General features: G+C 37.5%; 1 long non-coding RNA gene across 6 annotated transcripts in view; it reads right to left on the bottom strand.

Annotated features, from left to right (window-relative positions):
• Positions 1–281: 281 nt before the first annotated feature.
• Positions 282–24,665, bottom strand: part of LOC116093697 — a 106,557-nt gene continuing 82,173 nt past the window's right edge. The window contains exons 4-7 of one of the 6 annotated variants that reach the window (XR_004119793.1): positions 20,007–20,131; positions 14,748–18,538; positions 5,694–5,766; positions 282–1,335 (exon numbers count right to left, since the gene is read on the bottom strand). This is a non-coding gene — a long non-coding RNA (uncharacterized LOC116093697). Of the gene's footprint in view, positions 1,336–5,610; positions 5,767–11,197; positions 11,356–14,747; positions 18,539–20,006; positions 20,132–24,665 lie in introns of those variants that run through there. The other 5 variants (XR_004119796.1, XR_004119795.1, XR_004119792.1 and 2 more) reach the window with 5 other exon arrangements.

Here is a 24,665-nt window from a genome sequence, read left to right as displayed (position 1 = left end):
TTCCTCTCTTTGAGGCTCTGCTCTGGTTCGCAGACTGGCATTGAACATTTAGGCTGAGGAGATTCCTCATGTCTCTTGCGTCCCTGAGACTGAAGGCATGTACCAGTGTTCTGGGCTGACCTGCCTTCTGAAATTTTCTTTCCTTTCCTTTCACTGTTTGACGTGAGTATCTTAAGAACATCAGTCTAACAAACTGTGCTAAAACATTGGGTTTAAAGATTTTCTTGCTTCTTCCATGTTTAGGAGGAGTTTATATAGAATTGGTATTTCTGCCTTGAATATTTAGAAGGTTTTATAAGTGATGCATAAATTGAAGCCTTATATAGATACACAGTTATGTGAGTCTATTTTTGAATAAGCTCTCATGTTACATGTCTGAAAGAATTTGTATGATTCATTGAATTTATCAACCATTAGTTCAAGTATTTAGAATGTTCTCACATTGTTCCCTAATGTCTACAGTATCCACACCAATGTCTTCTTTCCGTTTCTAACGCCAGCCATCATCTGTGTTTCTATTTTTTTGTCTCAATAGGCTTGACAACTTGACAATAGGCTTTTCCCAAGTCTATTCATCTTACCAAAATGTCAGTGTTGGTTTCTTTGGTTTTTATCTACTCTTTTCCTATGCCGCATATTTCTATTGTCATTTTTAAAGTTTTTTTTTCCTCTTCTCGTTTTGTGGTTAAATTGTGATTTTTTTGATTAATTAATGAAGAAACTTAGAACTTTGATTGGAGGCCTTTTGTTTTTCTTTCTTTTTTCCATTAATTGTTTTTATTTATTTGTTTATTTACTTTACATCCTGCTTGAAGTTTCCCCTCTCTCCTCTCCTCCAAGTCCCTCATTCTTCTTTTCCCTTCTACTCCATCCATTCCTTCCATTCTCCTCAGAATGGGAAGCTCCTCCCACGCATAGCAACCAGCCTTAGCATATCAAGTTGCAGTTAGACTTGTCTCACCTTCTGCTTTGGAAGCTAGACAAGACAGCCCAGTCAGGGAAAAGGCATCCCAAGACCAGCAATGTAGTCAGAAACAGACCCTGTTTCTGCTTTAGGAGTCCCACATGACAACCCAGTTTCTCAACTGCTACAAATGTATAGAAGGCCTAGATCTGTCCCATGCATATTCTCTGGATGACAATTCAGTCTCTACAAGCCCCTAATGGTCCCAGGTTAGTAGATCTTGCAGGTTTTCTTGCTGATCTGGTTCCTCCAATTCTTCCTCTCTTCCATAGGATTCTTCAAACTCAGCCTGTTTGAATGTGGGTCTCTGCATTGGTTTCCATCCATTGCTGGTTGAAGCATCTATGATGATATTTATGCTAGGTTCCTGTCTGAAAGCATATCAGAATATCATTAATAGTGTCAGGGTAGGCTCCCTCTTATGGCATGGGTCTCAAGCTGGGCCGGTTGCTGTGTCCTTCCCTCAAATCCTGCTCCCTGTTTTACCCCTGTACCTCTTGTAGGCAGGGCAAACTTTGAGGACTTCCATTTCTCTCTGAATGGTTGGGATGAACTCTGAAAACTTTGGTATGACACTTAATTTCCTTTGTGTACAACGTTGGAAGGTTTTATGTTACTAATTAACACTCATAGAAATATTTGATGGGGAAGATATAGCTGCAGTACATTTGGAAGCAAAGAAGTGAAGACAGATAAACTGAGCGTCCTGATTGGGATTTGGAACTTGAATTTGCTTTTAAAATTTTTGCTTTTCCCACTACACCATATGGATTCTTGGGCTACTTCACAGGTTCTCAGATGTAGAAGAGTTGAAGAAACTCATAATCAGACATCATGTTGGATATAGGGAAAAAAAGTTTTTATAAGAGGAGTGTTTTGATTTTCCTTAACCATGATGAATTGGACTTCTAAGTTTTATTTCTTTGAATACCTTAATAATCTCCCTTCACGGCTGTTGCATCTAGAGGAAAATCATTTGTTCTTCTCTGTTTGCTGGCCACTGTGGCTGAATTGGCCTAAATATGACTTTGATTACTTACCGCTTAGGCTTCTCCATATCCAAGGAGACCTAAGAAAGCAACAGAAAACCAATGGAAAGGGGAGGTCCTAGAATGGTAAGTCTCAGAGAAATCAGCTCTGCAACTAGATCCTAATGACAGCTGTGGAATCAAGAACATGTTTGGAAACTGATTTATAATTGATCATAGAATACAAAGGAGCATTTATATGACTTGAGAGTAACAGAATGTTGTCATGGTTATATGAAAATACCATCCCAGGTAAAGCGAGGGATAAGAGGCAAAATGACAGAAATTGTTCAATAAATTGGGAAATACATTGATGGATCCCATTATCAATGTTACATTGGGAAAGTTATTAAAATTACTAAGATGTGCTGGAACAAGAAAGTGTACTTACACTCTAAACTGACACTGGGGAGTGTTTTTAGATACTGTCTTGGGAAATAATGTAAAAATAAATAAGATGCACCCTGTTCTACTGTCATATAGATGCTGTCCCACCAATCATGAAACTGAGACTGGAGAATAAAGAGATTCACTGTATATCCTGGGCTATACAGTGAATCTCTTCTCTCAAAAGAAATAACAACCAAATTAACCAAATAAATGAAAAAAAAACAAAATAAAAAAAAGGTCTTCTCAAAAGACTCTAACCAAATAATTATTTTAAATACAAAATAAAGCCCAACATCGAGTATATGAAATAACAACCAAAACAGTGAGATAGGTGGATTTGGCAGCTGACTGAGATAGCTGGGAACTGTGCTTCACAAAGCAGAAGATTGCAGAAACTAGAAATAAATGCTAGAAAGCAACTGATATTCACAAAAGTGTTCAAGGAAGTACCATTTCCTGTAAAAGAGAAGATGGAAGCTATGTGGAAGAGCACTGTTCAGATACAAGAAGGGCAATGACTTAAAAGAAGGGGGAAATGTCAGGAGACAAATTACCTAAGAATGGTAAAATGCATAAATGCTAGAAAAGGTTTGATGGTGACGTGCAGGAAAAACTTGAACCAAACGGGATCAGAGGAAAACAATAATGTGTTGAAGAACTTTAGTCACAACTTTATCATGAATAAATCCAGAGGCTGCGGTGAATGGTTCAGTAGGTAAACTGATCGTCATCACCAAACTGATGATCCAGTTGGAATGCTGGTACCTACGTGGTAGTAGGACAGAGTCAGCACACTGCATCCTCCAACCTCCATGTTAGAAATACATACACACGTGCACACAGGATGTGTGGCCATGTCAAGAAATTCAATTGACTCCTAATGTACATTCTGTGTTGAGGGGTGTATAGCAGAACACAGTGGTATAGAACAAACTCCTTCAAATCAATATTGTATGGAACATTTTTTCCCTCTCATTTGGCTGTAGCCAGATCAACTCCAGTAAAATAAACTTGGGCAAGTGCAGGTTAGTCAGCTGTAAGCAGATGCCAATATTTCATTACTTCTCACTGCAATGCAAAATCATGTCCCTGATCAGCTAAGCATGATTAAGATTTTACAAGGCTATTAATCCTGAGGGGTATGTACGGTTGTTTCCCTCTTTGCACTGCCATGGAGTCTAAAAAAGAGCCAGATGAAACAATGTGGTTTAATAATAAAACAGCTTGTGAAAGAGGGATGGAATTCATTCCTGGTCCATCATCTTTGTCAATAAAAACAGGGAGCACATAATAAAGTGACCATGAAACATTTTAATTTTGTTGAAAAGTCATCAGTGTTCTGCGTAATGCTGTTATATAGAGCATGCTATGGAAAGTAGTAGCATGACTAATGATTTGGATTGAACAATACACTTATATGTGTGTGTGTGTGTGTGTGTGAGAGAGAGAGGGGGGCTTAAAACATTATACAGTTAGGTAATAGAAAACTCATAAAAATAGGAAATAGAAAATGAACATTCCTTAGATAACTAAATACCTTAGCATATTCAATATAGAAGTAGAATATAGGTTTTATCTATTTTATATTCCTTGATAGCACTGCAGCAGATTAGTAAATTTGTTTTGCTTTGTTTTGTTTTTGTTTTCATTTTTGTTTTTTGAGACAGGGTTTTTCTGTATAGCCCTGTGTGTCCTGGAACTCACTCTGTAGACCAGGTTGGCTTCAAACTCAGAAATCTGCCTGCCTCTGACTCCCAAATACTGGGATTAAAGGAGTGTGCCAACACTGCCCAGCCAGATTAGTAATTATTAACTGCATCAGTTATGTCATTATTGAGGTACTGAAGTGGGGTCTTGAAATAATGCCCCCTACTCAGATAGACATAATTTGTCTCTTACAACAATAACTTTATGTATTTTCCAAGCAGATAAAGTACATTAAATGTATATGTGACACAAAAGTAGAAGTGAAAATGTCTAGGAGGACAAAGGGGACCAACAGGGGTAGGATGGGAAGGTGAGAAATATGCTCAAGGAACACTGAATACCTGCATGAAAGCAGTCCTTGTAATACATTATCATGTACAATGGATGCACACAAGTGAAAATAATATATAAAATCGAAGATCTCAAAAAAAAAAAGTAGCTCCTTTGAGACCAGGTTGTCTACTTGCTCATTCCAGAAGCTGTTGTTTTTATCTGGGGTCCAGGGTGTTGGGGGAGGGTCCAGCTCCTTTTTTCTGTGGATCTACATTTTAAGAATTAAGAGGAAGGTGCACGAACACTTTCTTTCAGAAGTCAGAGTTCACATCCCTTCCTGTCCCAGCCTTGTCATTCAGCTCTCTTGGAATTCATTGAGACAGCCACAGACAGTTACAAAATAGCTGAGACTGTGACACTCAGTTAAAATACATGCCAGCAATAAAGTTGGAGAGATGGCTCAGTGGTTAAGAGCACTATAGGAAGAACAATATCAACTAATAGGACCTCTCAAGTTCCCAGGAACTAAACCACCAACCAAAGAGTATACGTGAGTAGGTCCATGGCTCCCATTACCTATGTAGCAGAGGACTACCTTATCTGGCTTCAGTGAGAGAGGGGGTGTGGAGGCTTGATGCCCCAGAGAAGGGGGATACTAGAAGGGTAAAGCAGCAGTGAGTGGCTGGGTGGCTGGGGGAACAACCTATTGGAGGCAAAGGGGAGGGCGCAGGGTGGAGGTTTGCAGAGAGGAGACTGGGAAGGGGGGCAACATTTGAAATGTAAAGAAATGATTAAAAAAAGATGTGTGTGTGTGTGTGTGTGTGTGTGTGTGTGTGTGTGCCACCATATAAGGTGGCAGTAATATTGGAGCTGTGGGGCAAAAGTGGGAGCTTTAGTAGAGAAAAAATGGAGAAAATACCCCTAACTTATGCCAAGGTTAAATATCAAAATTATATCCATAGATGAAATAAGCCCAGTAGGGTTCTGCCAGACCTGTGCTCAGAAGAAAATATAATGCTTTAATATTTTTCATGTTAAATAAAAAAGAATCAAAACAGATCAATTAATCATTCCAGTAAAAAACGGGAATAATTCTTTTAAAGGAGTATGAAAGAGCAAGGATGAATTAATAAAGATACAATTGGAGATCAATAATTTATAAACGAGACTAGAACAGTTGAGTGATAAATTTAAATGCTAGCTCTCCAAAAGATCATTAAAAGAGATAAACTGCAGAAAAGGCAAGTCAATAAAAAAGGAAGCTGCTAATCCTTGGTATTATGTATGAAAGGGTGATCTAACCATGAGAAGGAAAGTAATCCTGTGCTTACACAAGAAGCCAGCCATGTCAGTCAGAGCACCTCACGTGGACCAGGACTCTCCATGGTTAGTACTTACAGGCACCTGCCAGTAAAGGAATTAATTTGTTAATTTGTTACAGTAACAAAACTAAAAGAAATAAGGAAGCTAATGTTTTCTAGTTTATTATAAACACCATCTTCTTTGCTCATGTACTCTTTCCTTTTTACATTCATTTATTTAGTATGTGTGTATATAAATGAGTGCACCTGTGTGTGATATAGGAAAATATGAAAGGTAATTCCACATAATCATCTTGAAAAAGAAGTTAGTTATTAGATTGTTATGAAAAGAATGGGGCTCCAAAACTAGAAAACTTCTGTATGTAACAATATTTCACATTAATAATAGATCAAAGTATATTTCACATTAATAAAAGATCAAGCCAACAATAGCATATACAGTTAAAAGATTATGTTATCCAATGTCATATCTATGCTATAATGATAGATGGTAGAGATATAAATCAATAGCAAATAGAATATAGAGTACACATATGTAGAATATATAAATAGCAAATATAGATACATAATAAATAGGTAACAGATAAGTATGTGAAACATTAGAAATAATATATAGATAGATGATACAGATAAATGCTAGATAAAAGGTAACAACAAAAGATAAATAATTCCAAAGATATAACAGAAAGTTTGACTAATTATTTTTAGGGGTGATAGAATAAAACATGACAAATCTGTAATAACATGCAAGATCTAAACAACACCACTAATGATCCTCTGGCATACATTGGCATAGAATCAGGATTAAATGCATAGTATCTTTAGATATACAATTAACCCACACCAAAAATTAATCGTAACAGATTCCAAATAATAATAAAGAATAGGTTTCTAACTACTACTGTTTTAAATTAAAGAATAATATGACAAATAACTAAAACTCTGCAATATCTGAAAACTAAGCAATTCACTCTTCAATAACTGGAGGAAAAGTTAGTGGAGTTTACATGGACTATATATAAAGTGCCAATGGACAGACAAATACTTTTGGAATGAAAATAAAGTCATATTATTTAGAGAGTTTTAAATTCTCATATTAGAAAAGGAAAAAGTTGATAATCAAAGCTTAAGTTTTCATCACAAGAATTTTGCTAGCAGAAATAACAGCATACTAAATACACATACAATTAGATTGACCCAAAAAATAAAGGTCATTAATAAGTGAAATAGAAAGCCTACATATTGTTTATTCATTCAAAAATGCACAAAGTTCTTTTTTGTTCCTGAATAATAAACTAGTTACCCAGAACACTGATCAAATAAATGAAATAAAACATGATTATAAATATAAGAAACAAAAAGGACATCACTATCAGTCTTAATTATAAGCAAAAATAAAAATATATTGAATGACTTTGTACAAATGTCATTAGTAATTAAGGTAAAATAACCATTTTATATGAATACAATGTAAAAAAGTTTCAAAATACGAAGATACTTGAATAGTAGCTCATCTGCTTTAAGTATAAATTAATTTATTTTTTGATAAAGAAACACTATTTCAACTGAATCCAACAAGAAAGTCATCTAAGTACTTAAGAGCAAATGATAGGAATTCTACACAAGTCACATCAGAAAATGATGAGAATAATTAGAGGAAACAATTCTATTCAATGGCTGAAGTTTATGTAAAATATGGCAAAAATTGCAAAAAAATTAAAATCACAAATGAGCTACTTTCATGAATACAGATGGGAGTGTACTGACCAAAATATTAGCAAACTAAAAAGCAGTGCATTAAAATGGATTAGTTTTTGTCTGTGAATTCTAACAGGGTTTTAGCAATAAAAGAATAAAAATAGCCAACATTAACATAAAAAGAATATGAAACCTTGTCACATGAACAAATTAAAAAAGCTCAAAGAACAATCATAAAACCTTTTACATATGCAGAGAACAGATGAGATCTTCATTTGGAAATTGACCAGTTCATTGACATATTGTACATAGCTTCGGGGATTTAAGAATAGTCAAGAGCATAGGGTTAGCAGGATAGTTCAGTAGGCAGAGGTACTTGTTACCATGGTTGTGGACATTGATATGATTCCCAGAATCCATGTGGTAAAAGGAGAACATTGATTGCCACAAGTTATTCTATGATCTCTTCACATGTACTGTAACAAAAATGCCCTCTACTCACAATAAATACATAAAAGTAATTTAAATGCTTTTAAAGAATAGTCAAGAATCTTATAGAAGAATAAGGAAGAATGATTTCTTTAGTGGTTATGTCATGGTAAGACTGTTAAAATAACATTGTTTTGACAATGTAATGTACCAATGGAACCAATGTAAGTCTAGTAACTTCCTACATTTATGTGTCTGTAAGACTAAGGGGGTGCTATAGGCTATGGGAATGCAAGGAAGTAGTTCCATTAGATAAATACAAACATAAAATTAAAATTCCATTGGTGGATAACAGGGCTGTAAAACAGTAAAAATCAAGAAGAAAATTAACTATTTTGGAAAGAGCCAATGATTTATTAATCAGTACATATCATTAACATTACATTAAGGAGAAAATGATAATTGAACAGCATCCCAGTCCAGTTAGTAAGATTTACTCTACTAATGTGAAGAGTGTGTAGCTGTGAAATAGCTCAGTGGAATATTAGGACTTTCTGTACAAGTCTACCAGCTTAAATCCAATCTTTGGGATGCAGTCAAAGAAAATCTATTCCTGAGTATTGTCCTCTGACCAGCACAGGTACAACGTGGCTTGCATACATGCAGACACCCACCACAGAAATATGCAATAATAATGAATAAAATAAAATAAAGAATGTTTAGTCACTAAAAGCATCATAGGTAGAATTCAAATCAAAACATGCAAGTCAATGACACATACATGCATAGATCAATTGTATACAAATGCATCTAGGCGAGATGAAGAACATTTCAAATCAATATGGAAACAATATAGTCCAGGAGAAAACCTTGGGAAATTACTTTAATAGACTGTTGACAAATGTGCATGTCCAGATGTCCAATGGTTGTGATTAATCCCTCCACCTCCATTATTCATCAACTTAACATAAGTCAGAGACAGGCTGAGGCCTAGATTTTAGCAGAGTAGAGACAGCACAGCCAGTTCCAGCATTGGTAGTTAGTGCTCTAGCACAGCTGAACCCGGCATAGTGCTAATATAATACAAACTGGTGAGAGGATTGAGAGAATGGATAGACAGGCTGATTAAAACAACACATGCACAACTGCATTCAGTACATAGCAGAAATTAGTTCATGTGTATACACATGCATATACTATCTCAAAGACAATATTCATTTTAACCAAAAGGAGTGGAGGGGATTGAGAGTTGGGAGAGCAAATTTGTATGGATAGTAGAAGGAGCTAATCAATTAGAGAAGCACTTTAATCTTCTAAAGTCCTGAAAATAATTGTGCTATTGTTATCTCCACTAACATGGACTCTTTGCTCCTTGATGTTAACCTTAAGGTGCCTTGGTAAAAAGAAAGGCTCACCAAGATGCTAAACTTTCATTTTCCAAAGAAGCACAGGGGTTTGGCTTTCTTGGGAAAAGGACTGACCCTGACTAGCTCACTCCAGCTACTTCCATTCAGTCATTACACAGAATTAACTGGAACTCTGGAAGGTTGCAACTACCAAAGTTATCTTGCCCCTGCTGCCAGAGAAAGCAGACATCCCACAGAAATCTCAGTAGCTTATGACCGTGCCTACCCATAATCAAATCCAAGAACTCCAAGTTGGCCAGGAATGTCTTAGGACCATGGTCTTTGCAGCTGGAAGCTCTTATGTGGCACCAAAAGCAGACTTTGCAGGGAGACAATACTTCTTCAAGGTTTACACAATCTCGAAACAATTTTCAGCCTCTCCTGATTGACTCAAACATAGGAGGGACTTTGCCGAAACATTTTACTCAAAGCCACACACAAAGGCTTTACTAGAATGGGTAATAACCAAAGATGCAATATCTTGTAAAAGAAGCCATACCAAACAATGGACACTGCATAACTATAAACAGTTAAACCAAGTAAACTTCCCTTTACTTCTAGGGGGGACACTATTTGTGAGCTACTTCCCAGGACAGAAAATGAATGAAGAGTTCTTCCTAGCTGCTTGTCTAGTGGATGAATACAGTGTTGACCAGCTCACATCCACATGTAACTCCAGCTCCAGGGAATCTGACACTCTCTTTTGTCCTCCAAAAGAACCCGCAGCATGTGGCATGTACTCCCACGTACCTACTTTATATATGTTATACTTTTATCAATATAATTATACTTATTATCAACATAAATATAATTCAATATAATATTTTATATATGTATAACATATATTATGTATTCTATATCACATATAATATCATTATATATATTAATAAATGTATATACACATAAATTAGAAATTTAAAAAAATCCTTGTAGATGGGCAACTAGCCCATCTACAGTGAAATCGGTATTGAGTGGCCTCAAAAACCATATTAGAATCAGTTTACCTATTTTCGCCAACCAAATAAAGTAGCTTTGTGCATACTAGGAACTTTACTTTAAATTGAATAAATGTGAATGCTAACAGTTTCTGGAAATTGTGTTCAGCAGTGCAGAGGCAATTTTCAGCTTCCGGTGTATGTAGGGGTAGATGTTCTCAGTACCTAGGAATGCCAGCATCACTAGATATCATTTGAATAGTTTTCTTTGAATTACTTGGTAGCACCTATAAATAACATCTCTCCCACCTTTGCAGACACTTGTTTAGTTTCTGACCAGAGGTCTAATATAATTGGCAAATTTGGAGAACTTGAGGAGAGTTTGCAACTTATTTTAATGTAACATCCAGCAGGATTCCACACAGCATCTGCATTTGGAATGTATACACCCAGTGAGACCTAACAGAATCCTGCTTAGCAGCTTCTGGACAGACCCTGACTTTCATTCATCACGTATTAGTTTGGGGACCCTGACAGATTTACTTATCATCTCACTGCACCGCATTTTCTGAATTTCATAAACAGACATGGTTCAAAAACAGGATGTAGAGGCAGAATCTGGAAAAAGCTTCCAAGGAGTTATCCTGAGTCTCAAGGTGGGAAGCCAGAGCAGGTTCATTTGCATGAGAAAGAAAGGGAGGGAGCAGGTACTGGTGATGTATGGGCGGGCCAGGGTCCCTGGGAGAGATTGAGAACGACTTTGGGAAGGGAGTGTTGGAAGGAAAGGCTTCTCCATGCACGATGCTCTGCTGCGTAACACCTAGCACAGACAAATATTCCTGGAAGATTTAAAGAAATTGCAAAATATGCAGGTTGCAAGCCAGTAGGAAGAAAAATAAGTGACACTTTAGAAAAAAAGAAAGAAGAGTAGGAGGAACATAGAAGTGAAAAGGAGAAGGGTGGATGGAGTCATAAAATGGCCTTGTGCTGTTTATAAATAAGTGCTATCCCACCCACATCTTCCTTTATCTTTAATTATATTCCATTGACGAGAAATAACAAAAGTTTTTATTTTCACTCTTGGAATATCACATGACAAAGAAGTTCTGTTTGAATTTGGCTGTTACTGGAAATTAATATTTTAAAACTAAACAGGAGGTCTCCCAGGAAAGATAAAATGATCCACAGGACACAGTTTGCAACCTAAGAAAAAAATAACATGATAAACTTATCATATATATGTTATATCTTGCACCTATCATACATATGTTGTACCTTGCTTTGGATTCTTAGTGACCTTAATAAGTGAGATTTTTAAAACCATCCCCACAACGAAGGAGGTCATTCATATTTTAGTTAAAGGCCACAGCATGAGCTGCAGAAGTCCTTCCTGAGCTGTTTATAATTTGAAAATATCGATGATTTATATATACCATGTAATGAATCAAAATGGTCATCAAGAGAGTGACCAGTAAATATTTAATGGCTTCGTGAACATCAGCTCTATTATTTTAACTCGCTTCCATTACATGTAAAAAGAATATTGAAAAATGGTGGCATTTTCTGCTGAAGACATCATGTTTTAAAGCCTTACTACTCATAAAAATTTTAACGTTAATAGCAACCTTATAAATTATTTCATCCTAATTTTACTAATGAGTTCCAGCTAGAGAGGGGTTAAGTGGCATTCCCAGTCGGGTTGGCTTTCACCCTTTTATTTTTGTTGCGATCTGGCTTTGCTCTGCTGTTACTTCAGGCTGTATAAAACAAGGTTTTCGTTGGTTTTTTTGCTTGTTTGTTTTTTGTTTTTTTTTTCAGGCTGTGCCTGGACCCACGAGTCTCTATTGCACAAGCAGCTTTTTGCTCCATTTTACAGGTGAAGCAGCTACAGACCCTGGGTGCTACCCACATTATCTGTTGGGCACTACCCATCCATCCAGCTCTGGCTGAAAAATGACCTAACCCTGGTAGTAGAAAGGGTGCCAATTTTTAAGCTTATGGGGGTGAATTGAGACTTTGAGGGTATATTGGCATCTTAAAAATCAAAGCAACTAGAAACTAGACACAAGAAGTCATACGGCTCATTAGATCAAGGAGAGGCGGTGGTTCCCTCACATGAACCTCCTAAGATTATGGACATCTAGCAATACGATGCCGGCCCTTGGACCCATCTGAATTCTTTTTGTATACTGGCCTGAGTTCTTAGTTATCTTATCAATACAGATTCTATTGATATTACCCATTGGCTGACTTCTAGGACCTTTTGAATGCTGCCTCTTTCACTTAAATTCATTCTGTAAGCCACATGCATGTCTATAGGTATACTCTCATACGGATTCGCTGATGTAAGACACATTATAAGAAATTTAATATTAATAATTAAGGTTGAAATAAAAGAACCTTCATTTGCCTTAGCCAATGATTACCAAGATAGTGAAATTATCTTGCAGAGTGCTATATCTGATTCTACTGAATCTTGTGAATTTATTGTTATTCAGTGAATATTATTCAGTGTTATTCTCCCATTTCCCTCTGGCTTGTGATCTAGCCTCTAGTATATTGTGGTCTAGCCTCTAGTGTGTTATGGTCTAGCCTCTAGTGTGTTGTGGTCTAGCCTCTGGTGTGCTGTGGTCTAGCCTCTGGTGTGCTGTGGCCTAGCCCTTGCCTTATCTTTCCTCACTTCTGGAATATACCAATCCCTCAATAACATATTTTACTTAAAATTTCAACATAATCATGAAGAACTAGGTTCTATTTTAAGTTGGCTGTTTCTATTTGTTCCATTTTGGACTCTAGTACCTGGGAAGATTACTGCCCTGATAACGAGGGCATCTAAACACCAGCTCTATTCTTCATAAAAACACATCCTGAAAGCTGTTCAAAAGACTATTTAAGAGCACAGAAGAATAGCCATTGTAATTCTAGGATAGAAAATCAAAATGGTTTCAGATTTCCCTTCTCAAACCTATGTATGCCATTATATGGAGACAGGCCTGAATTGGATTTTCCTTGCCAGTCCTTGGCAAGTCCTTGTATCAAAATCTACATCTTTCTCATGTAACTTCTGGCTCTAAGATCCATAATGGCATGGCCCAACACTATCTCTTGCAAACACCTCTTGTTCTATGCTGCTTAACTCATTATCTGCTCCATATAAACTCATCTTGCAGGGGACTTCTCACTGTTCTTGCTCACATTACCAATGCTGGTAAAATCTGATCAGTTATTTTCCACTGAGAGATCCATGTCTTCAGCAAATACTTGTTATGAAACTGGGCTGTTCCTACAATCTTAACAAGCGCTGGGAATATTTTTCGGTGAGCAAGAAAGGTAACGTTTTTCTTTCCTTGCACAGCATTAAGTCCAACAGGGAAAGCAGGTAATTAGATAACTGAGATTATTGTGGTACTTCTTCTGACTACAAATTACAAATTTGAGATAGTCCATAACAGGAATAACTAGTCCAACTTCCGATAGAAATTACTATTTTTATGTGTGTGTGTGTGTGTGTGTGTGTGTGTGTGTGTGTGTGTGTGTGTAGCCCAGGCTGCCCTCAAACTCGTGATCCTCCTGCCTCTGCCTCCTTCAGCAAATCCTACTCGCATGCACCACCACAACCAGCTAGAAATTATTTTTTAAACGGGCATTGGTGGATGAGTAGGCAGTTCCCTAGTACCAAGAGCCAGCTTCCATTTTTTACAGTTGTGTTGGGGAATTCTTCTTTACTTTCAATATCATTACTCTGAGAAGAATACTTGTAAATAATGCATTTCATTTAGGAACTAAGGGTTTTTTTTTATTTGCTTGTTTCTCCAGAACTTATTTGCAACAATTATATTTACAGAATTTCTATAATGGAGACTTAATATCTGGATGTCAAGTCTGGTAAAGACTAAGTTTTCTAAGACTAGGTCACTCTTAGAGTTACTTAGATTAGTATCATCTATGAGTTGATAGGCTTCCCACCAGTTTTAGGGAAATAATCTCTGGAGGACAAGAGATCATGTTCAAGTGTGCATACATCAAGGTTGCCCTCAATGACCTATAACTGGCTGCCATTGGTGTCTATGGATTCACAGTGTGACTAAATTCTCTTCCCTAATTTTCTGCTAATTGCTAAAAAAAATTAGTGCATGTGCTTTTTAGCTGCTTATATGGCAAAAGCTCACCTTCATTATATCTCTATTGTATCACCTGAGGCTCTATATTGGTGTACAAGCATTTCTGGGAACTAAAATGACACATGCCTAGGGCAATCGCCAGTTACTGCAATGTTCTGACTTGGGAGAAATGGGATTTAGGAAGGTCAGTGTTCAAAATTCCTGCTTTGCTTATCTGGAGTTGTATTATTTTTATCTAGGAAGAGAAAAGCATGGTTACTGTAAATGGTTTGCCTCTGGCCAACTAACAAAATTGGGGCAAAGTTTATCAAAGTCACTTGGAGTTTGGAGCTCACAATCCAATGTTTTATTAACTAAATGTTTTTGATGCCAAAACTTTGTGAATAAAACTGCTACTTTACTTAGGCTATGGCTAGCCTACTAGAATATGATATCTAATAATCATTAGGTACATTTGAGAAGATTGACCTTTACCTCTTTCTAATTTGGAGATCAATATCTAAATTGTGAGAAGTCATGTTCCATGGAGTTCTAGAAAGAGAAAAAGATGGCTTAAATTATTTGAATAGCTTTTATACCCTACTTCTCCAACATATTTGACTACTTGGGATATTGAATCAAGTGGCTACAGATTCCAGTTAGTTGGAAGAGTGGGAGGAAGGTAAAGAGAAGCCCCAAGAAATGTTTCCATCTCCTCCCTTCTTACTTCAGAAAGGAAAACACAAACATGGGGTAACATAAAATGTAGGAACTCAGAAATACACTTCTGAAAAAGTAACCTCGTGCTCAGCACCATGGCTATGGTGAATAAGGAGCCAACACGGGTGTAAAACTAGCTGTCTGCATAAATGTACTTTAGAAATGCAAGCAGAACAAAAAGCTCTATCCACAGAAAAGGTTATTGGCTCTGCAAATGCATATGTAGTTTCTTTTTTTGTGAGCATAGGAATTTATTGGTTTAATAAGAAATGAGGCATGTTCCCTTTGGGCAAATGTCGGGGTAATTTATCGCTGCCCAACAAATTACCCTACCTCTTAGACTCAAAGCAAGAGTTCACAAAGTTTCCCCCACAAGAGAAGAAGGTTCTTCGGGCCGTCCAGTCTTTGATTATTATTCAACTTTACCCCTTTTGTGCGACTTGAAACAGTTGACGTAACATACAAATAAATACATATGTCTGTGTTCCCCAGATTCTGCACTGTTAAAACAACTGATGTCAAAGATTTGTCCCATGAGCTATAAATTGCCAAGTCGTGATTGAAAACAATTGTATTCTCTATTCTCATGCATCTTTGGGTAAGGTATAGTTTTATCTATTAGTGGACAGGTCGTCTTAGTATATTTTAGCCACTATCATGTGGCTAGTATTTGGTCCAGTTCCCTTAGCTGACATGACACATGACAGGTCTCTCCTGTGCTTTTTTTTGGGGGGTGGGGGCTTCCTGGAAAGTAGTTCAAGCTTCTTTTAAATGAGGACAGCAGATATGGCAGCTTTGACAAGCATCTGCCTTTGTCATTCTTGCTAAAGTGATATTGGACAAAGTGTGGTAATTGGCAAAGCTCAAATTGAAAGGAAAATAGGAAGGTGTAGGGGTGGGGTATGGAGTAGCATATGCCAAAAGTCCACCCAGAGAGAGGGACAGGGGAGTTCTATTCACTTTTATAAACAACCCTACAAAGTTTGTTAAGTAATAAACAATAATTTCACTTCAGTAGTCTCAATACTATACAATTCCCTAAATAAGTTCTAAAAATAATTTTGACAGTAAAATTACCTTCACAGTTTGTAATCTATTGTGTAAAAAATGGGTATGCATAAGTTATTTTTTCATGTTGTAAAAATTACATTGCTACAGCAGGAATGGAAAGAAGGATTGGAAGAACAAATAATCTCTGTGGAAGGCAACCTAGATGAGAGAGGTTTTAGCTGGGCAAGTAAGTGGGGTGATTTGCTGATGGTTTAATCTTCACTTAAATTACTGATTTCCTGCAGAGCTTACCTGTAATGCTCATTGTACATAGTAATTCACATTGTACATAGTGCCCATCATAATAGAAATGGTGGCCTCTGGCTTAGAATATTCTATTAGAGCTTCCTGGGCAGCAGTGGAAACAACTGGCACCAGACCTCAAACTAACTTACCAAGGAGTAAGAACTGAAGCCATGGATTTACTCCAATTCTGAAGACATACCAAGAAAATACAAAGAGGTAGGTGTGTGTGTGTGTGTGTGTGTGTGTGTGTGTGTGTGTGTGCTTGTGTGTTTCGATGGTTAGTTTTTGTCAACTTTCTACAAACAAGAGTTATATGGGAAAAGAGATCCTCAAGTTGTAAATCACTTCCACCAGATATTTTTTAGGAATGTCTGTGGAAGAGAGACATTTTCTTGATGAATGATTGACAATAAGAGGATTCATTCAGATCATGGTAGGCAGTGCTACCCACAGCAAGTTGGTCTTGGGTATTATAAGAAGGCAAGCTGTGCAAGCCATGGAGACCATGAATGCACACAGGAAGAATAAAGCTCACATTTGCCTAATTTAGAATTGTCAGTTGTGGTGGTCTAAATTATCTTGGCTGTGTGGGGTCCACTGATGGGGTGTCATGGGGCATGATGTTGGGGCATTTCTCCACAGCCTCTGCTTTAATTTTTGCTTCCTGTTTGAGTTTCCACACTGAATTTTCTCAATGATGAACTACAGCACAGGAGTAAAAGACAAATACATTATTTCCTTTCCAAGTTGATTTTGTTCAGGGTTTTATCACAACATCAGAAACTAAACTGGAATATGTGTCTATGTATGTATACACACGAATATAAATGTATTCTTATTGGATGCATATATAAATATACAAATTTAATAGACAATTTAGTAATTGCATGTTCCCTTTGGAACTTTCTAATAATACTTAGAGGAAAACATCTCACCTGTAAAATCATCTGTAAAATGATTTTTACAAAATCCCCTTCCCCTGGAATTGCAATGAACTAATTGAAATGCTTTCTAGTATATTAGAATTGCAAAAGTGTTCACAGTTCTGTAGAAAATGGTGAATTAAATTACAAGAATTGTGAGGCTGATGTTTGCTACATACAGGAAACATAAAATATACTATCTACTGAAAGGTCTGCAGAATTTTATGCAGAGAGAACTGTCACTCTATCTGTTTCTTTTCCAATAAAGAAGGAAGGCTGGTAAATGTTAGGAATGGTGGCAGCCTCCAGCAGTTTGATGCTGAAGTAACACAGGAGAAATAAAGCTCTGATCTACCTAATTTAGAATTGTCAGTTGTGATGGGCTAAATCACCTTGGCTGTGTGTGGTCCACTACTGGGGTGTCATAGGGCATGAGGTTAGGGCCATGATGCACACAGTCAGCTTTTGTTAAGTAGTAGGAGACTCCTGCCAAGATTACATACACAGCAGGGAGGAGGGAGCAGCTGTCCAGGTTCCAGATTGTCTACAAAGATCATCTTCCAAGCCGTGGTAGATGAATGTCTTCCACATCTGATATACCATTCCCACTATGCAGTGTTACAACTTAAACAGACAGAGGTGCCTCTTCTTTCTGTCTTGAAAATCAATTCCATAGCAGGAACATTACTTCAGAACTAATCAAATTATGATAAAGTTCCAGAAACCAATTTAGGCACTGCTTCTAGGAACTCCTTTTCTCTCCTTTCAATCACTATTGCAAGGCATTTACAAGTTTGATTAGTGTGATGGTTCATATCAACCCGACAAAAGTCTTGAATCACCTGGGAGATTGGCCTGTGGATGTACCTGTGGGGGATTACCTTGATTCAGTTAACTACCATGTAAATACCTGCTGTCTGTGGGTGGCCCCAGTCCTAGGCAGGGGACCTTGGAGAAAGTGACCTCAGCACTCGTGTGCACACACTTACTGCTCAGTGTGATGCACTCAGCTCTGTCAGCTATCTGATCCCTCACTCCCCTATCATACTGGCTTGTGTTTGGACTGTGAGCTGTAAGAAGTCATTTATTGCTTAAAGAAACTTTGGGTGGTATATTTTACAACAGCAACAGGACACGACCCGGAGCCACTTAGTGTGGCATCTTACCCTGTTTTTGAAGTGGCCCTCCATCTTCAAATCCTTAAGCTTGTACTCCAACAAATCTCTTTGCTTCCCTGTTTCTCATGGTTTCCATATATTCACCTTTTTCTTCCTCTTACCTGTGGCATAAACTCTCAGACCTTCGTTCTGGATCATCAGCATTGAGCACTAAATAGAATCCCTGTTACTAAAATAAGACAGGTTCACATTTTAAGAATGATTCACCCCAAGGATAGCAGAGTTTCTATAGCTAGAAATGGAGTCTTGCCAAATATTGCAAATATTGGACAAATGCTTGATGAATTAAAAAAAATTCTAAAACCATAGACAATAGAAGTAAATACAAAGATCTGGTCAAAAATTTGATGCCTAAGACAGATATGATCCAGTTGCATTTGCAGCTAATGAAAAGAGAGAGGAAGGGTGAGAGAGGAGAGAGGAGAGAGGAGATGGACAGGGGAATGGGTGGAGGTCAGGATTAGGTATGGGAAGAGACAGGACAGAGGGCCGGGGGACAGGAGAACAAATGAAAATCTGCAGCTGTTGGAGGTGGGGGTCCCAGAGACCTAGGTTGGGGGAAGCTCCCAGGAGTCAATGCTGGTTATCTTAGCCAAGATGCCTAACAGTGGGGACATAGAACCAGAAGAGGCCACCTTCTGCGGCCAGCCAGGAGCCCCAGTGAAAGGATAAGGACCACAACCCACACACACAACTTTCTACCCCAAATTTCTTCTGTCTAAGTGAAATGCAGCGAAAAAGATGGAGCAGAGAATGAAGGAATAGCCAACCAATAACTAGCAGATCAATAACTAACTTTAGATTCATCTCATAGGCAAGCACCAATCCCTGACACTCTGTTATGCTTACAGATAGGATCCTAGCATAAGTCTTTTGAGAGGCTCTTCCCAGCAACTGACTGAAACAGATGCAGATACCCATAGCCAAACATTGAAGGGAAATTGGGGACTCTTATGGAGGAGATTGAAAGCCCTTATGGGGATAAGAACTCCACAAGAAGACCGACAGAGTCAACTAACCTGGACCCTTGGTGGCTCTCAGAGACTGAGCCACCAACCAAAGAACAAACATGGGCTGGACCAAGACCCCCTAGGGCTGCCTTGTCTGACTACAGTGGGAGAGGATGCCCCTAACCCTGCAGGGACTTGATGCACCAGGGTAGGGGAATACTCAGGGGCCCCCATCCTCTCAGAGAAGAAAGGGAGAAGAGTGGAAGGATTCTGTAAGAGGAAGACTGGGGGGGGACAGCATTTGGAATGTAAATAAATAAATGTTTTAAAAACTTAATAATCTGGAAAAAAGTATATTCGATGAGGGTGAGACAAATTCTAATCAATTGGAAATAGATTTTCTGAAAAAAAATAACAGTTTTTTTTTCTGAAGAAGAAGAAACAAAATTGTGTGTGGATACTTTCTTTACATAACATAGGAAAGGCTGAGAATTTTAATTTTTGTTAAAATAACAAAAATACAGATAGGTACTATTCACCATGACCACAGACTGAACAAACATCCCATTAGTAATTATTTTTTGTCAAGTAAGCATGTATGTATTTAGCTTTAAAAAAATAAGAGAAGCAATTCTGTGATTTAGTTTATCTGGCTGACCTGTTAGGGAAGAACTCATGACCACATACCTTGGTGAACAGATGCAGGCTTGCATTGTCCTAGAGCAAGGGAAGGTTCAATAACCCCACTCATAATGTCTTCAAATGGCTCAACGAAATACGTGGACATCCAGCAAAATGACTTGCTCACACTTCTGTAGAAGAGGGAAAGTAGAAATTAAATTATTTTAGAATAAAATGAGCCTCACTGTTTATTTTCTTCCCATGCAAAGACAAAATATGTGCTGTGAAATTCCTCATTTACAATGGACAGTTCCTACTGTGAAGGTGTTAAAAATTATCTTACCTTTTGTTTGATGTGTCTTTTAATGGATCTGTGAAAAATGGGTGAGATCGTGAATTTCAGTTGAGATTATTACTTTTATTCTATGGTAGAGAGGAAGTAGCCAGTTAGCTTAGTTGGCTGTAGCTTGGTAATGTTACAGAGTGCATCTTAGAATTTCGAAGAGTCATACAGAATGGTGACTAAGAATTTTATTTTGTCCTATTATATTTTCAACTACACCCAGGCAAACAAAGATAAAGAGATAGAAAACAGAGCTAACTCCGAAGACTGAAATTCAAATAAAATTAAAGCAACAGTATAGACCTTTGAGTCAGTAAACAGAGGCAGGAGAGAATTCGATTTTAAGTAACAGTTCATTGTAGTCGGACAACAAGTATAATTTGTAAGGCATGCATTCGGCTACAGAAAGAAGCATATAACAAAGTCTGCGTCCAGAGTCTCTACATCCCACGGAACAATGGAAGAAAATAGTAAGTTTGTGATGTGCTTTGAGCTGGGAAGAGGTCCTGGTAAGGTAAATCATTGGATTAAAGTTTGACAATATCAGTTTTTTAAAAAAATAAATAAAAAGTTAATTATTTTATTTATTTGCATTCCATATGTTGCCTCCTACTGGTCCCCCTCCCAGAGTTCTTCCCCTCATTCCCCCTCTCTTCACCTCTTAACTTTTCTAATAGTTGGGAAGAAGTGATAATGGGGGTGAATCCTGCCTCAACAAAAAAGAAAAAGAAAATAAATCTATTGAACATGGGAGCTCTGGTTTTCAAATGCTTCCCTCTGTTGCCGCAGTGAATGCTAACATCACTCTGTCAGACATGCAGCTTGAGAATGAGACGGTCATATTTGGCTTTGCCTGAAAAATTAAAGGATTTGACCCTTCTGCGTAGCATGCGACACTGTTGACAAGCCAGTTTTTTCTCTTCAGAAATGTAATATGACTGTAAGTGTAACATATTGAAACAACAACTGAGAGCATTTTTTACCCTTCCCCAGTTGAAAGTAATGAATTTGAATTTGTTTTTAACTAAAATTTGGGGCTGGAAAACATCTTTTTTTTTTCACAATTCCAGGGAAGTTCTTTTATTTATTTTTTAACCAGTAAAGTAGCAGGGCATTTTAAAAGCATAGAATGATTTGTTTCATCGACAAGAAATACATCACTGATGAAGATTAAATCTAAACATGTTCTTGTTTAAACAGATTGTAAAGCAGATGTCTTGAGAAAGCTAAATAAATAATAAATACGAGAGAAGTCAGTATTACTCAGAGTGAAAATGAAAGCCCTAATAATGACAGTGTTGTGAACAAAACATTTGAAGAAGAAGCAGGATGCAGAAGATGCTTGTGGATGGAAATTCTCATTTTATCATACATTCTGTAGGATGTATTTTATTGCAAACTTCAAATCTAGTATCATGAATGTAAAGCATGGTGGGACTTTGAGGTGTTACACCAATTATCTTGTAGCATAAACATCCACTTTGAACGTTCCTAGCATATTATGACAATGTTTTATTTAATGGCTTAGGTTCTGGAGTAGAGATGACTAGAATTTCTCCCAGTTAACTTAATTTGGGTGTATGAACTAGCCATTTAACTGATAAACATTTATTTTTATCTTGATCATTTTCTTTTTTACGTACAGTCTAATTTCCAGAAAGCAGTTGAGAGTGTTTAAACTGATCATTTTTATGGAATACATGGTGTGTCCTGAGCAACATAAACAAATACATTAATTGCCTTATCATAGTTTGATCTGACAGATGGGTCCCCAGGCACAGAGCCTAACCTTTTATTTTGACACCTGCCACTTCTTGCCAGCACTCACCCTTTTTCTTTGCCAGAGTGTCGCTGTGTGGTTCACCATGGTTGCATTAATCTCCAGCTTTTAGAAGGCATAATGTTGGAGTCCTTCTGAGAATCACAACCATCAGTCAGCTGATACTACAACAGAAAGTATTTCACAGATCTATCCAACATCCGCTCTCTCCTGCGATTCAAACACATTTTCTCTTTTTCCAGTGACCTACTGGCTCAATAAGATTACCCTGAGCTCCTTCCAATCTCAGACCCCATATTGTTAACATGTGACAGGAGCCATTTAATTTAGTCATTTAAAAGTCAGAATTTATTGGAGAGAAAAAAAAATGTTTAAAGAAACTATGCTTTGACTTTTATGCTGAACGGTAGGTTTTGACCACAAAGAAAATGTGTTGTTTTACTGTAGCTAAAGAGTTAAAAACAAAAGGATCACTTAACATTTCAAAAGAAAGAGAACCATCAAGGCAATAATCATGTGTTGTGAATCATAATACACACAATCTCCCATTTGCACCTTTGGTTTCTGGGGTGATTCCAGAAGCTGTTGTCACATGATATGTGTCCTGTTTAGCACAGCTAAAAGCACCTGTCTGGTCCATTAAAGAGTGAGGTTCGGTTCTAAAGAGTTTCACAAATGAGTGAACATACAGAGAGGGAAGGTGAATTATGAGAACCCATCCATTATTGGGGTAATTTGGTGTAGATTTCAAGGGATTGTCTCCTTGAGCAAAAGCAGACTATAATCAATTACAGAAAATGCTGTCATCAATCTTTGGGGGGAAGAAGTTCAGAACAAAGAAACAGAAAACGAGATATGTAGATAAGAGATATTTCTTTAGAAGCATATAGATTGTTCCACTAGCTCAGACCAGTTTGGTTTAAAACACCACTGTTGAAATGTGCAATTTGTCTTTCCTGGTGGCATCTGTTAGTTCTAGAATAAGTTTATTTGATAAAATGTAAAAATGCTGGGACTAAAGACTTGGTTAAGCTAAGATTCTTAATAATTTAGAGGCCCATTTATGCCAGCCAGAATATATATGTACACTGAAAGAAGTATGGGATCTATATCTTACAACAGTGAAAGAAAATGCTGTTTCATGCCTGGGGCTAAGGGGCATTGGAGTCAAGGTAATTATAGAGCGATGGCAGCTTCATGCACCTCTGCAACATCAGCAGCTCTTTAATCTTTGCTGATCCCTTATTAATATGACTCAGCTCTGCTGCACATATTCCTCTTTCTGCCCTGATTCAGCTTCCACAGGCTTCTCTGATCTGATGACTCTGATTTCTTCATCTATTAAATCTGAACCCAGAGGCGGGGGGAGGAACCAGCAACAACAATGATATGACCAGCTCAAGTTTTAAAGCATGACTACAAAGTTCATAGGTGACTATCCACACTGTAGCCGGGTAGAGGGCCAGAGACAGTATATTTGTAAACATGACAACTTGGTATGAATTCTGAATGATGGTGAACCTCTTAGAGAAGATATGTCACAGCGAATTTGAACTATACTCAAAACTGGAAGTGGCCAGGTACGGCTCAGTACCCATCCAGAGCAGTAAACACACTGAAGATTGTAATTTTGGAAACCTTTTTGCTCTTTGTTGAGAACATTTGATAGCTACTAAATCCAACAATCACGATTTGGTACTTTTGTTTTGCCAAACTTGTTTCTTAAATTTTTATAATAAATAACTCAGTTATTTCTATTGATTTTTCAAAAGAGGGGTGATGATTGCGAGCAAATTAGTGGTAGGTAAGAAACCAGAATTTCCCATGGTTAGAAAACCCCAGACTCATTTCTGCTGCTCCTCTAGCTGATTAGTATACAAGGATCAAATCTCTATGACCAAATGATAAAGATCAAATAAAGATATTCAGGGATTAAATCTCTATGGCTGAATTATACCTCTCTGAACACTGGGGTTCCTCTTCAGAAAGCAGACACCGTAATGGCAGCAACTGGACAGCTCATATTATTATCGGTAATAAGAATCAAATCAGAATGAATTTTGAAAACTAGTAACAGGCTAATCAAAATTAATTTATTATATTTTCTTTTTTAAATTCCCACTCTTGAGGATTTCACAGATAACTTACTGGGTAAAGTATTTGCCATGCAAGCTTGAGGGCCTGGGTTTGGATTTTCAGATCCAAGACAGACACAATACCACTTTAATACCATTGCTGCAGTGTGATAGGACCGATAGACTACAGATTCCTTGGAAGCTGGTGGGTGCTTCAGCTAGCCTGGCACAGTCACAGAAAAAAATAAGAGGCCCTGTCTCAAGGTGGAAGATGTGGACCAGCCTCAGTATTTGTCCTCTGATCTCTACACTTTTGCCATGGTACTGACAGATAGTAACACACACACACACACACACACACACACACACACACACACACACACACACGGACACGGACACGGACACGGAGACACGGACACGGACATGGCATACATACACACACTATCATTAAGATTAAGATAGTTATCTATCTATCTACCAATCTATCTATGTATGTGTGTATCTATCTATCCATCCATCCATCCACC

The sequence above is a fragment of the Mastomys coucha genome, unplaced genomic scaffold, assembly GCF_008632895.1.
Source record: "Mastomys coucha isolate ucsf_1 unplaced genomic scaffold, UCSF_Mcou_1 pScaffold16, whole genome shotgun sequence".
NCBI lineage: Eukaryota > Metazoa > Chordata > Mammalia > Rodentia > Muridae > Mastomys > Mastomys coucha.
This window is presented reverse-complemented; position numbering and strand designations above follow the sequence as displayed.